We start from the raw sequence: 14,996 nt of genomic DNA on the forward strand, positions 1-14,996 counted from the left end.
CAGGTGCCCGCCACCATGCCCGGCTAATTTTTTTGTATTTTTAGTAGAGACGGAGTTTCACCATGTCAGCCAGGATGGTCTCGATCTCCTGACCTCATGATCTGCCCGCCTCGGCCTCCCAAAGTGCTGGGATTACAGGCGTGAGCCACCGCGCCTGGCCCGAGTTCTCAAAGTAATGGTTGTCATGCAGAAACTCCCCAATGAATCAATTTAACAGGTAATGGATAGTAATGTTTATTTGTCCCCAAGACCATTCATATAACTTGGCATCATTTTAAGGCCTTTGCTACATTCTTTTGCACTTAAAGACAAGTGTGTTAAGCAGATCTGTGTTCCTGAAAAATGGATAAATTGATGCAATTTTCTTAGGGACTATTCCCTCTTTCCAGTGTGAGCTATCCAGGATATGACCTTCTCAGAACCCTCGAACTTTCATTCAGATGTGTGAAACCTCTGGAATTGAATTTAAATGCAGCCCCTTTGTGTAGCCCTTTCTGTAGTTAGCAGATTAGAACAAGTCTCTGAGAATGTCCTCGCTGCTGAAACAGTAGTTCAAAGTGATGGGATAGCAACACTGGCTAAACTCTGAGATTGGCTTCTCCCATATTTAGTTCACTCTCAACTGCCCCTTATTTTTGTTTTCTACCTTAGGCTATTGGTCTAAGATGTTATCCCCTCCACTATAAAGCTTTCTTGAGGGCTATAACAGTACCTGTTCTTTGCCCATTTCATAGTGCCTAGCATGGTGGTTTCATATAGTAAGAATACAGTAAAACCAAGTTAAATAAAATAAATATAATTTAAATGTTTCCTCCTACTGCAATTTACCTTTAGATTGGATTCCTTCTTCCTGCTTCTGAAGCTAGCACCTAGTTAATATGAGAAAAGCATAGTGCTAATGGGGAAGATTGGCATTAATGGGAGCACTGTCTTTGGGGTAGAGAAGACCTTTGAGTAATATATGAAGCTTTGAAATTCTCTGTTATCACACCACATAAATGCAGCTGCTTGTTCAGCTCATCTAAGGGACTTGACCGGGTTCTATGTATATAGGAAATATTTATGGAATGAGGCTTTTTTTTTTTTTTTTCTGGAATCTATAAGCTTTATGCCCAATTGATGATTCCGGAGAACAGGCTTAGCTTTCTCTCTTCTTTGTGTTTCCTGCACAGCTAGAAACTGCGCCAGAATGGTGGCTATATGCTAATGAACAATCTATCCCTCATTAGGCCAGTACTAAGACAGTTATTTCCTTAAGTAAAAACATTTTTTTGCAATCAGCTTACCGGATGGCTTTTCATAATGTCTTCTTTTCCCATGTTATTAAGCTATGCTTTAAATGTTTGAAAATGCCTGGAACCTCTCACTTCCCATCTTGATATTTCATGGCTTCTTCTCCCTTTCTAATCAGTTTCTAAAATATTCAGGGACTTGGCATTAAGCTGCTACTTCCTTTCTTTTCTTTTCTCCTCTCTAGGTAAAAACTTTTCAACATAAATGGAAAATTGACTTTATTTTTATTTAATGAGCTTCCCTTTAAATGGTCTTCTAAAACAGCACCTTGTTAGTGGTTTCTAATAAAGTTCTGTTATGTCTCCCTACAAAAAAACCTATGAAGGTGATAGAAAGATGAAGATTCACAGTGACACTGACATTGATGACTGGTAATCAATTTATTGCTGGAATCCAAGGGACTTTCTTTTAGCCACCAGGTCTTTGGAACTAGATTGAAAGACATCATTAATGATTTACCTCTGTTATCCTCAACTACAAGTATTTAGGAAGACCTTCCTTTTCTTTTCTTTTCTTTTCTTTTTTTTTTTTTTGAGTCTTGCTCTGTCACCCAGGCTGGAGTGCAGTGGCGTGATCTTGGCTCACTGCAAGCTTATCCTCCCTGGTTCACACCGTTCTCCTGCATCAGCCTCCTGAGTAGCTGAGAACACAGGTGCTCGCTACCATGCCCAGCTAATTTTTTTGTAGTTTTAGTAGAGATGGGGTTTCACCGTGTTAGCCAGGATGGTCTCAATCTCCTGACCTCGTGATCTGCCCGCCTTGGCCTCCCAAAGTGCTGGGATTACAGGCATGAGCCACCATGCCCGGCCAGGAAGATCTTCCTTTTCTTTACTTTCAGTTCTCATGATCTGTCCCTTGATTCATAAAAGCTAGCTCTGTTTCAGATAAAAAATTGGGTGACCCCTTCAACACTTATTTGTTGCTTTTTTATGGTAGCCATCATTCTGTCTTCTCCTCTTTTCTCTTTCCTTTTTCCCAATCAATACCAGTCTCTTTTTGAAAAATATTTTTTTAAAAAAATTGTCGTTTAAAACACGTAAATTTATCATCTCAAATACTTTTAAGTGTACATTTTAGTAGTGTTAAGTATATTCACATTGTTGTGAAGACTTCTCTCTTTTTTTCTAATTTTTATTTTTAAGTTCTGGGGTACATGTGCAGGATGTGCAGGTTTGTTAAAGAGGTAAACGTGTGCCATGGTAGTTTCCTGAACCTATCAACCCATCACCTAGGTATTAAGCCCAGCATGCATGAGCTATTTTTCCTAATGCTCTCCCTCCCCACCCCACCCCGTACAGGCCCCAGTGTGTATTGTTTCTCTCCCTGTGTCCATGTGTTCTTGTTGTTCAGCTTCCACTTATACCTGGTTAAAAACTTGTAACACAAGAAAAGAAGGTGGAAGTAATGAGGAGGTGGGAAGGGGAATTGTACGTGTAGTCTCTACAAGTGAAATGTGGTTGAGAAAAGAGGCATTGTGAGTAGAGTGCTGGCTATAGTGTATATGAACTCCATCTGTTCAGAGTGTCAGAAAGCCGGGAATGGGTCATTTTAGCACAGTAGAAGTTCATAGAAATCCAAATAAAACAGTTGCAGACATCAACCCAAATCAGTTGTATATTTGAGAAGAGGATTCAGCCAGTGCTTAAGTACAGGAAGTGGGAGGCAACATGGTGACTCTGAAGGAATATTCAGCACAAAGGAAAAGACAATACTTTGAAGTCTTAAAAGAAAAGACAGGCATACCTTTGAAAATAATTTAGTAACATTCAGAAGAAAATTTTAGAAAACTGACCTTTTTTTTTTTGAGACAGAGTCTCGATCTGTTGCCCAGGCTGGAGTGCAATGGCGCAATCTTGGTTCACTGCAACCTCCTCCTCCTGGGTTCAAGCGATTCTCCTGCCTTAGCCTCCTGAGTAGCTGGGATTACAGGCACATGCCACCATGCCTGGCTAATTTTTGTATTTTTAGTAGAGATGGTGTTTCACCATGTTGGTCAGTCTGGTCTTGAACTCCTGACCTTGTCATCTGCCCACCTTGGGCTCCCAAAGTGCTGGGATTACAGGTGTTAGCCACTGTGCCTGGCTGAAAATTGATTTTCTTAGAAAATACAAGACTACCTTTAGGAAAGAGCGTAAATCTGAAAGGATTGTAGGATAAGCTGCAAAGGCAGATGGATGAAATAACACTTAACATGTCTAACACTGTGCCTATCTCTATGGATTTGAATAAATCACCTTTAACTAAGAAGCCGTTGAATATTAACACATAAAAATGCATAGAAATCAAGACAGTATGCGATTACCTGTTAATTAGGGGCCTATATAAATGATACAGATTGTTTGTGCTCTGGGCAGTTGGGAAAAGGTGAGGTCATTTTGTCTGAAATTATCAGAGAGAGCTATAGAGTTTGGCTCAATAGGAGAGACTTGGGGAAATAGAAAGGGACAGGGGCACAGGCAAAAGCTTTTATTTGTTCTGAGCAAATGGCATGCTCCTCAAACTATCCTCAGATAATCTTATTCTTACAATCTTATTCTCACAATCTTATTCTCATAAATGTTAACATTTCAAAATCTGACGGCACTTTCTGCTCATTATAATCTTACCTGGACTGCTTCTGATCCTTTTAGATTAGGTTCAGTTCACCTATCTCCTGTTCACAGACTCCTCTCAGGCAGGATTGTAAAACATTTAATATCTCAATCATACATTTGTTTTTCTAACTGAAGTCCAATCAGGCATTTTTCTGGCAATCTCCTATCATAATAACTTTGTATGGTAGTCAGGGTTGATGATAATCATTCCATTTCATAGGCAAGAATGCTAAAATGTTAAAAAATTTTCTTAGACTTGCCTTCCAAATAGCAAGAAAATTTAAGAGTTTGGACTTATATCCAGAGTTTTTGATTCCCAGTCTCATGCTCTTTTGACAACATTATTGACTGAGTAGTAAGAATAAGGGAAGATAAAGGAGGTAGAGATGGGCAAGTAAATATGTTTAATTATTTTTTTAAAGATGGGGGTAGGACTATGAATGTTTAAAGATACCAAGAAGAAACTTGTCCCCCTGCCTTCAAAAGACATATCTACCTCAATTACTTATTCAGCTATGGATAAAGGATGTTAACATTAGAGTGTCTTTTTTTTTTTTTAAGGAAAAAAGAAAAGAATGTCACATAGTAGAATTGTGACACAGATTTGGCAATCATAGTTATGGCAATGGACAGTCAAGAAAGTCACCTCATATTCACTTACAAGGCAGAATAGCATGCTCCTTATGGCTGCCTTCACAGTGCTACTAACCATGGTTGATGTAAGGCAGTTGTAGCCACATCTTATTGATAGTAGAGAACTGCTATGGGAAAGCAAGATTCTGGGATGACCAGAGGGATGGTGTGAAGTTTTCACATAACAATATAATAGTTCAGTGTAGTCAATCTGGCTAACAATCTGATGGAACATTTCCCAATGCATTTTATTCACATGTATAAAAGGGTTCTTGTACTTTCTTGATACATACACTTTTGATGATTGAATATATTTTTCATTGCTTCAATCTGAAGTCTTCCTGTCTTATTTTTAATATTTTCTAGCTTTAGAAATCATTGTATGCTCTTTGTATGTCGTGGACTTTTATACATGCTTGATTTAAAAAAAAAATCTATAATTTCAATAATTCCATTGTCTCTTCTCTCTGTTTGAAAGGTGTGTGAGGAGGACTCATATATGGGTGTGTAAAGGACATTGGTTCTGTGAGAGCAAACATGGTAACTCTTCATTACACATGAAAACTTAGCTAAACTTGATCACATTTTCAGAGTGAACAGTTAAAAAAAACATGCATTTTAATTTTGTTTTCTTGTACACAGAGAATTACCATTCAAACTTCAGGAACTCACATTATTGACAGCATTTTAGACTTAAAGAGAACAAGGCTGCTGGATGAGCCTGATTTTTAGGGCTTATCTCATATTCCACCTTGAATGACCTCCCACTGTCAGAAATATAATTCTGAACCCTAGAAGCAGTTGGCAACCCTCTTATTATTTTAATGTGCTTTGGATATATGTAATAAAATATCTGATTATCCTCCTTTCTTTTCCATTGAATTGACACTAATTGGCCGTTGCTGTCTAGCTACTAGTTCCATGCTGGCCCTGTAACCCCTAATTCTCTTCAATATTTAGGCTCTTAGCAGAGAGAGCCATCTTACCTGATACACAGACATGGGGCCATCTCCTTGAGGACAACTGCAACTGCCTCAGAATTTGTTTCATAAGGCTGCTGTAACAAAGTACCACAAACTGGGAGGTATAAACAGCAGAAATTTATTGTCATATAGTTCTGAAGGCTATAGATATTCAAGATCACAGAGTCAGCAGGGTTGGTTCTAAGGGCTGTGAGGCAGCCTTTAATTTTTAATTTTTGTTGGTACATAGTAGTTATATATATTTATGGGGTACATAAGGTATTTTGATACAGGCATGCAATACATAATAATCACATCAGGGTAAATGGGGTATTCATCCCCTCAAGTGTTTATCTTTTGTGTTATAAATAATCCAGTTATACACTTATAATTATTTTTAAATGGACAATTAAATTATTTTTGACTGTAGTCATCCTGTTGTGCCAGCAAATACTAGGTCTTATTCACTCTTTCTATTTTTTTGTACCCATTAAGCATCCCCATTATCTCCCCACCCCCACTACCCTTCCCAGCCTCTAGTAACCATCTTTCTACCTGTTATCTCCATGAGTTCAATTATTTTAACCTTTATCTACCACAAATAAATGAGAACATGCAACGTTTGTCTTTCTATACCTGGTTTATTTCACTTAACATAGTGACCTGCAGTTTCATCCATGTTGTTGCAAATGACAGGATCTCATTCTTTTTGATGGCTAAATAGTACTCCATTGTGCATATGTACCACGTTTTCTTTAGATATTCATCTGTTGATAGACACTTAGATTGCTTCTAAATCTTGGCTATTGTGAATAGTCCTTCAATAAATGTGGGAGTGCAGATATCTCTTTGATATACTGATTTTCTTTCTTTGGGTACATACCTAGGAGTGAGATTGCTGGATCTTATAGTAGTTCTGTTTTTAATTTTCTGTAGAACCTCCAAACTGTTCTCCATAGTGGCTGTATTAATTTATATTCCCACCAACAATGTACAAGTCTTCACTTTTCTCTACATCCTCGCCAGCATTTGTCATTGCCTGACTTTTGGATAAAAACCGTTTTAACTTGAGTGAGATGATACTTCATTGTAGTTTTAATTTGCATTTCTCTGATGAACACTGATATGGAACACATTTTCATGTACCTGTTTGCCATTTGTTTGTCTTCTTTTGACAAATGTCTATTCAAGTCTTTTGCCCCCTTTAAATCAGATTATTAGTTGTTTTTCCTATAGAGTTGTTTGAGGTCCTTATATATTCTGGCTATTAATCCCTTGTCAGATGGGTAGTTTGCAAATATTTTCTCCCATTCTGTGACTTTTCTCTTCACTTCCATTTCCCCCATTCTGTAGGTTGTCTCTTCACTTTGATTATTTCATTTGCTGTGCAGAAGCTTTTTAACCTGATGTGATCCCATTTGTCCACTTTTGCATTGGTTGCCTATGATCATAGGGTATTACTCAAGAAATCTTTGCCCACTGCAATATCCTAGAGAGTTTCCCCAGTGTTTATTTCTAGTAGTTTAATAGTTTGAGGTCTTAGATTTAAGTCTCTACACCATTCTGGTTTGATTTTTGTATATAGCAAGAGATAAGTGTGCGGTTTCATTCTTTTGGAAAAGGCTTTTATTTAACTAATTAATAAATGAGAAAACCAGTAAGATGTGACAACCAGTTCCCAAAATGATTTAAACACCACACATATCTAGGTAATAAGAAGTAAGTTTACGGACACATGCAAACTGGTCAATATCCATTAGGCAACATTTTACCGGAAGTAAAAATCATTTGCTTTTCTATGGGCAAGAATCATTTGCATTACTTACAGAGTTGTAAAATACCTTAAAGGCAATAAAAGGTGTGGACTTCTCTGAATGAAATAAATGGAAAGAGGTGCTTTACAGAATGGCAAGTAGTCTATTTTTGTCCATTTCAATATGCTTTTCAGTTTTTCTGACATAAATATTGGAGTCCTTTGTCTCAAACAGAATGTTCTATGGAAACTCAATTTATAGCCCGTAGGAAAAGCAGAAGTGAGGCAGTGGCGATAGTAGTGGCAAGAGGATGAGCAACAAGTTTGATGCTTTGAAAGATGATGACAATGGGGACCATGATCAGAATGAAGAAAGCAGCACACAGAAAGATACTGAGAAAGAAAAAAACAGAATGGGACAAGAATAAGAGCAGTAACAAGAGGAAGGCTGTTGTCCCTGACAGGCAGAGCATCCCCTCCAGTACAATTACACTTTCTGGTACTCCAGGAGAACCTCTGGCTGTCCCAGCAGCTCACAGAGTTATGCACAGAATTATCAAACAGATTGGTGCCTTTGCCTCTGTGGAGCAGTTCTGGAGGTTTTATAGCCACATGATATGTCCAAAGGATCTGACAGGCCACAGTGACTTCCATCTCTTCAAAGAAGGAATTAAACCCACGTGGGAGGATAATGCAAATAAAAATGATGACAAGAGGATTATTTGGCTGCCGAAGGGCTTGATTTCCCATTGCTGGGAGAATCTCATTTGGCCATGATAGGGGAACAGTTCATGGTTGGGGAGGAGATCTGTGGGGCTATGGTCTCTCTTCACTTTCAAGAGGACATTATTTCAATATGGAAAAGACTGCCAGTGACCAAGCAACCACAGCCCAAATCTGGAATACACTTTGGCGAGTGCTTAACCTATCTCCCAACACCATTGTGAAACACAAAACTCACACTGACAGCATCAAAATGCCAGGCAGACTGGGCCCCCAAGGGCTCCTTTTCAAAACCTCTGGAAGATGTGGTTGAAAGTGCCATGACCCTCTCCCTCTCCGGATGGCACTATCCTTGAAGCTGGTGTCATTAGAGTCTCTGGTTCTGTTGGTGTGCTACCTGGAAGATCCTTCTGTCCTGGACAAGATAATTAAAAGAGCATTTTATGTTTTAAGAACAGGCTGACACAGAGCAGCTACAACAACAGCTGAGATTGCTCGATAAACGGTGCTAAATTTAAAAAAAAGAGAGAGAGAGAGAGAAGAAATGCAGAGTCACTTTGGTTGAAATGAATATAGAGGCTTCTGACTAAGCTTTCTTGGACTGCAGAGTTTTCGGGATCTGTATAAATCACAGTTAGGAAACCACTAGATGATTTCTATAACTACTGATGGGCCTTACTGATTAAACTTGGTCCCTCAATATTCCTTTAGTTGTTCCCACACCCTAACATTGTCTACATGCTTCTACCCACTCCCCACTCCCTGCCCGCCACATAGATGCTCTGCTGTATCAAGAAACCAAGACATCCCTTTCAGAAGACTTTTTCATCCTTACAAATTTGAAATTTCCACAGTATTTGACTGTAGAACTTTCTAGCTCTAAATTCCATAGAATAACTGAAGTTACTTGAAAATATACTTCCTATTTGATGAAACCTGCAACTAAGGGGCATTAGAGTAATCTTGAAAAAAAATTACAAATATATCAGCTAGGTTTTCAATATGATACCATCTTTATCTTTAATGTATTCTGTTTATTTTCTTGATTTTGAAAACCAAGGCTGTATTTTTAAATGCCTCTTGGCACATGTACCAAAATATCTCTGTAAATTCTGCACTCATGTTTCCCTTTTTTTTTTTTTATGTATGTTTCAAGTTATATGGATTGTGAAAGCCTGTAAATACTGTGAAGAGCCTCCTTCACAAACAGGGTGCTGTTTCCTCATTCTGGCCTAAAATCTCCCCGCACAGTCCTGCTGTATACTTTGCAGTACTCTGGCTTCAGTCCTAGTCCTGTACAGGAAATGTGTGAAATCCTTGCCTCAGTGGCAATGGTGAATTCATTTCTTAGAAGATAAGCCCCTTGCCAGTAATTCCCATTTATGATCCAATGTCTTATTGTCGCATCTCCTTAGAGTGGGATTCAGATTCTTAAAGTATTTCCTGATCCTTACTACTTGTTATTGCAACTGGATCCTCCATTGTCTTGAACTATATCAACTGCCCAGCTGATCTCCTAAACTTGATCCTTTCCCTGCCTGAACCCAGGATGCTTTCACAATTCCTTTTTCTTACCTTATCTAAGTATATTTATATTCCTTCTACTACAGTCTCATTTTAATGAGTCTTTCCTGTTCTACCCTATCCTTTTGCTGCCCCAAATCTAACTCAACCTCCTTTCCACACAGTGTTTTAAGAGATCAAGATACTGATGCAAATTTCAACATTAGCTTGCAAAATCTCAAAGGTTGCTTTTCTTATCCTGAAACTACCATCCTCCTTTCCTTGTTCTTAAAGTCCTTTACAGCGATATGGGGTATTTTCATAAAAAAAAAAAATATTTTCTTAAGCAGCATTAAATGAAATCCCTCTTTCAATACTGCTGGTTCTTCTGTTTGCAAAGTTCTCTGTTCTGGTTTCCTTTCCTAAATCCTTTCTTTTGACTACTGCAAAAGTATAGACCAAAGAGGCAACCTAATAAAACAGCTAAGACAAGACTACTAGCTGTCTTTGCTGAGTAAAGACTACTAGCTATTTTGCTAAATGTTTTCGAAATCTGATTTATTCTGCACAATATCCCTCTGAAAGAGATACTATTATTATCCACATTTAATAGGTGAGGAAATTCTGAGTAAGTTGCCAAGGTCACCCAGCTAATACTTTTGAAACCAGGACTCAAATTTGAACCTTTCTGAATCCAAACCTCACTAAGCTCTCTATCGTCTCTGACAACAATCTACTACCAAATAGATGGTGACCTTGACTTACTTGCATTCCAAAAACACTTATACTCATTAGTGGTAGAAATATTTATAGACAAATCACTAACTGGAAGGAAATCTGAGAAAAAGAGAAGCATCAGAAAACAGTGTCAAGGGCACCAGTAAGTAGATAAGAGGCTAAGGTTTTAGTTTCAGCTCTTGGACCAAAAGCTCTCAGGACTTCTGTTATTTTATTTGTAAAATTAAACTGTTTACTAGATAGGTTCTTAGGATTCATCTAAAAAATACAAGTGTGTGCTTCCTGAGGGGACTAAAAAATTCAGACAGTGTGATAAGTCTCTGCAATTCAATGAGAGCTATAGCAACATTGTACATGGGTTAGGCTGGTAAGTAGAGATTAATAATTCAAGTCAGTCCAGTTCACTTGTTTGTCCTGTCCTCTTGCTGCTGTGTCAGGGCACCTGCTGAGGGAGTCAACTAAGAACCAGGCAAATGTGGGCAGCAGTGTTACTTCCTAGGACTAGTATCACCAAAGAGGCAGATGAAATCATCCACTGAAGAGTCAAATGCATTCCAGTCTCTCAGCATGGGAGAGTTGATTCAACCCAAACACACTGGGTTGGGCTCCTGTGGAAAAAACAGGAGGTTAAGAGAAGTATCCATATAAGCTGCTATATTTAAGTGAAAGCGTAAAATTGCAAGATGGAAATCTGGAAAACATGCTGTAAAGATTCCTTGGAACACAGCTTGAAGGAAGAGCCCTGGCTGGATATTGTTGAGCAACAAGAGCAGCAGACAGACCATGATATGCAGTAATCAAGAATGAGGATGTCAGGACATCTGTTATTTTGTCTGCTTGGCTCTCCTTCCTTTTGGAATTTGCTTCTCTACTGCACCAAGTGATTCCGATGTGGCCGTCCCTCCTGCCACCGGCGTGGGCAAAAGACTCAAGGTGGCCAGTCAGAGTATCTCTTTCTCCAGGGCCCGGATATTGATTGTGTAGAGGGAGGTATGAGATCTAAGCAGGGTTTACCAATTCCCTTTGAGGGAAACTGCTATTGTTGCATGAAGAAAGAGAGGATCTTTTTCTGAGTTTATGAACTGTAAAACTCATTGCAAGCAGGAAGTAATGATGGACACCATTACCTGGAAAGAATAAGCCAACATGAAGGATAAAAGGGCAAGAGTAGAACACGTGACTAAGAATGTGTTTATGCACTTGGCCTCAGATGTGCCTGAAACCAGAAAATACTCAAAGTTTTCAAACAGATGAGCCAATATATACCTCTGCCCCTTGTAGATGGGTTTTTTTTTTTTTTTTTTTTGAGATTTATTTACATGCAGTAAAATTTACTCCGTTAAGGTGACTAGTCCTGTGAATTTTGATCAGTGCATAAAGGTTGCGTAACTACTACCTTAATCAAGACATGGGTTACTTCTGTCATCCCAGAAAGTTCCCTCATGCCCCTCTGTTATTTATCCCCTTCTCCTGCTCTCTCCACTGGCAAACACTAATCTGTTTTTCTGTTCCTGTAATTTTGCCTTTTACTGAATGTTGTGTAAATGGAAACACAAAGTATATACCCTTTGGAGTATATCACTTTTATCACTTAACATAATGCATTTGAGATCTGTGTTGTTACTAGTATCAGTATTTTGTTCCTTTTTATTGCTAAGTCATATTTCATCGTGTGGCTATACCACAGTGTGTTTATGCATTCACCAGTTCATGGGCATTTGTATTGTTTCCAGATTTTGGTAGTTATGAAGAAAACCACAATAAATAATTGCATACAGATTTTTGTGTGGTCACATTTACATTTCCTTTGGGTAAATATCTAAGAGTAGGATTGCTGGGTTATACAGTAAACATACTTTTAATGTTATAAGAAACTTCCAAACTGTATCCCAAAGTGGCTGTACCATTTTGCATTTCTGCCAGCAGTAATTCCCATTGCTCTTCTTTCTCACCAGTATTTGGTGGTTTCGTATTTTTAAAAACTGAATAATTCTAATAGGTATTCAATGATATCTTATTTTGGTTTCAATGAAAAATGGTGTTAAACATCTTTTCATATGCTTATTTGCCATCCACATATCTTTACTGATGTGTCTGATCAAATCTTTTGCTAGTTTTTTATTGTGTGTTTTCTTTCCCATTATTACATTGTGAGAATACTTTACATATTCTGGACACAAGTCTTTTATAAAATTTATGTTTTGCAAATATTTGCTCTCAGTCTGTGACTTGTCTTTTCATTTTCTTAGCAGTGTCTTTCAAAGAGCAGAAGTTTTTAATTTTGAAGTCCTATTTATCTTATTTTATAGGTTTTGGTTTTTGTATCCTATCTGTCTAAAAAATCTTTACTAAATTCAAGGACATAGAGTTAAAATTTTTTTCTTTATAGTTTTAGATTTCACATGTAGAATCATGATCAATTTGGAGTTAATTCTTGTACACAGTGCTTCCCTCTTTTAAAGATCATTTAAATTGAGTTTCTGTTCCTGGTAACCAATGAGTTTTGACTTATATAGATGGAGTCCTTCACATACGTTGAATGAGAAACATTTTAAGAAAGGACTGCCTAGTGTAGATGTATTTCTAAAGGGTATGTCAATTCCTCCCCAAGTTAATTTAATTTCAATGGAAACCTCATTGTGATTTATTTGCTTGAACTTAACAAAGTGAATTTGTAACTGGAATAATATATGGGAAAGAATAACATGAATATTTTACAAACTAATAGGAATAAAGACACTGGTCCTGTAAGATATTAAAACATAAAGTAACCTACAATAATCAAATCAGTGCGGTCCTGATGTAGGGATCAACAAGAACAGCCTAGATGCAGGTAACATATATGTTTTATATATGTGTTTAAAAAAAGAATTATGCAATAAATTTTGTTGGTAAAATTAGTTTAAAAGAAAATGAAATTATATCCTTACCTAACATCAAAATTCCAGGTGAATTAGATTTAAGTCTGAAAAATGAAAAAAAAAGAGAACATTTAGGGGCATATAGTCTGAAATGGAGATACTGAGCTGGCGCCTTCTTGATCTTTTCTCAAATTACTTTGCTCTTTTGGGGTGATTTAACTGGATTACATTATTGCTCATATAATCTGCATCTTAATGTATTGCACCTAGGTCATGCACAAATATAGATTATATTGGCCTTCTTTGTTGACAGCAGAAGTACTTTGCTTTGATGCACAAATTTATTTATGTTTTCTTATTTTTTACTCCTCAGAAGCATTTGTATTCAGGCAAGATTTGTGAGAATATTTTCTCCACCAAATTAAACACAGCTTATAATATATTCCAGAGGGAGAGTTTTCTAATTAACTCCAAGTGTGTGAGGTCTGGAGGCAACATAGAGGGCCTAGATTGGCTGCAGTGTTTCCTGTGAGGTGAAGACACATTTTTCTTCTCTTCATAGATGCTCCAGCCTGGGGGATTAATGTTTACCTTGATTTAATGTCTCATCAGAAGCATGACATCCACAGCAGTCTGGCTGCAGCAGGATTAAATGAAGCATGGCTGTTTCTTCAAGAGAGACTTAAACTTCGAGCCTTTAGCCCTAGAGGGAACGTGCAGGAGATGAAGAGAGAGTAAAAATGTATTGAACTACCAATGATAGAGTGAAATAAAAAATTTAACCCCCTTTACCACAGGAACAATTTAGGGGCAGAGATGAGGTTTGTATTCAAGAAATCTGGGGGTTAGGCCCAAGTTAAGAGGCACCTCTGGGTTTACAGCGAATCTGCTGTAGGAGACAAGGGGCTCAGCTGCCCCTGACATACCACTACCCCACTCCACACCATTCAGGTGACCTCAAGACAAAGACACAAGCTTTGTCTTTAAGGGAGAAATAAGCTGGATTATGTTCAGTTTTGGGAAACTGAATCCAAAGCCTTTTCCAGACAGATTTTGCCAGTGCAGCGTCTTCTTTCTCTGAGAAGCAAGCAAATGCATATAAGAAGTGTTAAACTAGGGTAGGGTGAGAGTCAGCCCACCTAGAACTCTGTGCCTGGCAGAGGACCACAGAAGAGCTTTGGGATTTCAGCATCATGGGTTATTCTTTCCACTCCAACCCCGAATTTTCTTGGTTTTCTCACCGAACCATTAAGGGTCTGGTGCTGATGAAACAATTTACAAATTTCTTATAACCCTTTGTGTTTCTAGTGAGTACTATCTCTATGGGATAATGAGTTCTTTAAAGCCACTCAATACTGTGAAAATCATACTTCTTATTTTTAAAATTCTTATTCTTAAAATTAACCCCTTTGAAGTTTCGGGAGGTGGAGGCAAATTCTTACGTGTCAGAGTTTTGAGAACCTCGTGTTCATTCTCTTCAAATTTTATGACTTCCTGGGCTTCTATCCAGCCTTTTATGTGGTCACCACTCCTTCCGTCTTCCTCCGTGGAGTTGATTATTTTAATTATTTCTTTTTTTCCCCTTTAATTTCTGGCATACTCTCTTTCTTACTTAGTTGTGTCAAACAAAATTATGCATGGTAGGAATTTAGACCATGACCCTTCAAACAGTTGTGTTTTATTCCCTTCTATTTCAGTCAATGCTTAGCTCCATAAGAGACAGTGAACCCGCAGAAAAAACATGAGCTTAAGAGTCATCAAGATTTAGGATTAAATCATCCATTTACTACCTATATGACCTTGAGTAACTAAACTTCAGTTTATTTTTTTTTTAACCTGGAATATTATATTCATCTTGATGAGTCATTGTGAACATTACATTATTTGAAAAACATTGGGTATGTAGTTTAATATCATTATAATAATAAGATGAACT

General features: G+C 37.7%; 1 pseudogene; it reads left to right on the forward strand.

Annotated features, from left to right (window-relative positions):
- Positions 1–7,546: 7,546 nt before the first annotated feature.
- On the forward strand, positions 7,547–8,282 carry LOC119625679 (eukaryotic translation initiation factor 4E type 2 pseudogene; annotated as a pseudogene).
- Positions 8,283–14,996: the final 6,714 nt, after the last annotated feature.

Source organism: Chlorocebus sabaeus, chromosome 22, assembly GCF_047675955.1.
Source record: "Chlorocebus sabaeus isolate Y175 chromosome 22, mChlSab1.0.hap1, whole genome shotgun sequence".
Lineage (NCBI taxonomy): Eukaryota > Metazoa > Chordata > Mammalia > Primates > Cercopithecidae > Chlorocebus > Chlorocebus sabaeus.